The sequence below is a fragment of the Pundamilia nyererei genome, unplaced genomic scaffold (assembly GCF_000239375.1).
Source record: "Pundamilia nyererei isolate P.nyererei 1_Seehausen unplaced genomic scaffold, PunNye1.0 scaffold00079, whole genome shotgun sequence".
Lineage (NCBI taxonomy): Eukaryota > Metazoa > Chordata > Actinopteri > Cichliformes > Cichlidae > Pundamilia > Pundamilia nyererei.
In genome coordinates, this window is record NW_005187480.1 from 960,573 (window position 1) to 963,022 (window position 2,450).

At 40.4% G+C, this 2,450-nt stretch overlaps 1 long non-coding RNA gene across 1 annotated transcript; it reads left to right on the plus strand.

The window, feature by feature from the left end:
* Positions 1–14: 14 nt before the first annotated feature.
* On the plus strand, positions 15–444 carry LOC106456275 (uncharacterized). Its single transcript, XR_001290430.1, has 2 exons — positions 15–211; positions 305–444. It is a non-coding gene; the product is annotated as an uncharacterized LOC106456275 (long non-coding RNA).
* The last annotated feature ends 2,006 nt before the right edge of the window (positions 445–2,450 follow it).

Genomic DNA, 2,450 nt, shown 5'->3' on the forward strand with positions numbered 1-2,450 from the left:
TCCATCCAGGCTGGAAGGGAAACCTGTGCGAGCGCTCTCTGGCTTCCTGTGTGTCGCTCTTTGTCCTGCTTCCCTGCACCGCGCTCGCCGTGTACTACCTTCTGCTGCAGACCTTCATCCTGCGCCTCGAGTTCCTGCTCAACGCCGTGCTGCTCTGCTTCTACGGCCTCGAGTTCCTGCTCGGGCTCATCTCCATATCTGCCTTCTCCAGGTGACGGCGTCCTCGTGTAAGCTTTTTGGGTCGGTACAAATCTTAGTCGTTTCTTTAAATACTAAAGTTCATACTTTACGTCTTCTTCCGCAGGGCCAAAGTGTACTGAGGAGCAAACGCCACAGGATGAGTCAGCAGAGGTTTCTGTAAATATCTGCCATGTTTGATCAAGTTTTTTACCTTCATGAAACTGTTTCTGTAAATAAACTTTCTGATTTCTACGTCACAATTAATTCATCTCCAGTGTTTCCTTTTAAAAGTTTTTCAATCAGAATGAAGTTTAAACTGAAGGTCGGCTCCTTATATCTTTTATATACAGACTATAAACTATTAGCCTTTACAACAAAGGTGTAGTTAGCCAGCTGGTATCTTCATCACGCTCCACCGACACACCGATCCTCTGGTCACTGTGATCCCTCTGGATCTCCCGCACCACCTCCGCAGCTCCCGGTGGCCGCGTGGATGTCCGCATGAACTGTCTGCAACAGGAAGTCGAAGCATTGCTCAGCTTCTTACTGAGATGCTCATGAATGTGTTAAGTAAAACACGCCATCTGGGCGGTCTTTAAAGTAGGGCTGGGTATCGTCACTGATTTCTAGAATCGATTTGATCCACGATTCGATTAGATTTGAATCGGGGAAATTTTGCCTCAGACAGTCCGAAATATTATAATTCAGATCATGCATCAGTACATTTCCATATTTTTGTATCTATAAAAAGAAAGCTGACACTTGTGAGACTTTATCAAAGGTGTGAACGTCACAGCAGATGCCTTTGTGTCAAAGTAGCTGAAGATAAAACACAGAAAAACATGAAGGAGATTTTCCTGGCCTGGGTTTTTATAACTCAACATATGAACATTACCTGATGCTGCTGAGAGCAAAGTTACAGAGGTTTTATTAGAGACACAGCTAAGCGTTTTGCAATTGCGCATAATTTTAAAAAGTTAAAATTTGTTCAGTAGTTTATTGAACGGCATCGCCGAAACATCAGAATCAGCGAGCTGTCGGCTTTCAGCCCCGACCGTGTCCGTGCCATCGGGTAAGAAAGGCGACATCTCACTGATTTTGATGCGTCGGCGGGTCCGCGCTTTGTGTTTACATCTTTGTGAAGAATCTGTGTTACTGCACTCATTTACTGTTTTAGTTGTTTGGTGGTTTAAATTTTGTGAGGTTTAACCTGAGATTCTGGCATTTCGGGCAAAATAAATTTATATTAAAAAATCGATTCATGATTTTAATGAATCAATATCACGTTATCCAAGTTAGAATCGATTTTAATCGATAAATCGATAATCGAAACCCACCCCACCTTTAAAGCTTTTTAGCATTTTATACTCTTCAAGTCTTTTGATATATTTTACACAGTTAAAACAGAAGCTGAACAATGATGCTTTAAAGACGGGAACATTTCATTCCAGTTTCAGAAGACAAGAAAAGCTGACAGGTGTGTTTTGTTGTGTTAACTTATTGTTGTGGAGGAACCACAGTAAATTTGTGGTCATTAAAATGATAAACACCAGAATGATACATGACACACCGCTCTCACCTACATAAGCTCCATTTACAGGTTAAAAGTCCTGGTGCGCTCTTTAGAGCAGTGCAATAATAAAAGGTGGGAAAAAACAAAGGCATCTTATCAGTATGTTCAAGTTGTTAATATATTGTTTGTCTATGAATTAAAACGCATCTCTAATCCAAGTTTAAGAAGAATTCAAAAAGTTGAAAACAGATGAACTGAACTCCCGCACAGGTCTGCTGAGGTCAGCCACGTATCAGCTACCTCACAGAAGTCGAGGTGTCAGTGAAAGAAGTGATCAACTAAGGAAGAGCCGTCACAGATCGATCGAATAGAGATCAGACCGAGGAGGAGCAGGTGATGCAGCACGGAGGCGATGTGTTACTGGGATTAAAGCCTGAGATTAGCTGCACTGACATATCAGCGCTTGTTATCATGATGAGTTCAAAGAAAGAAAAACGGCTCCAAAGGCGGGAATTCAAAGCGAGGCAGCTGGAAAATAAATGACCTCTTCATTTCTACTTTGCAGGAATTTTGTTAATGTTTTTTACACATTTTATGTATTTTCATACATTTTTTATGCACATGCACTCCGCACATAATTATTAAAAATAACTTTTCATACAACATTAATCATCAGTTAATCAGTTTGGGTTTTTTTTGTTTTTGCCTCAAAACTATGAAATTATGTTTTTTAAATTATTCAGATATTTATTTATTT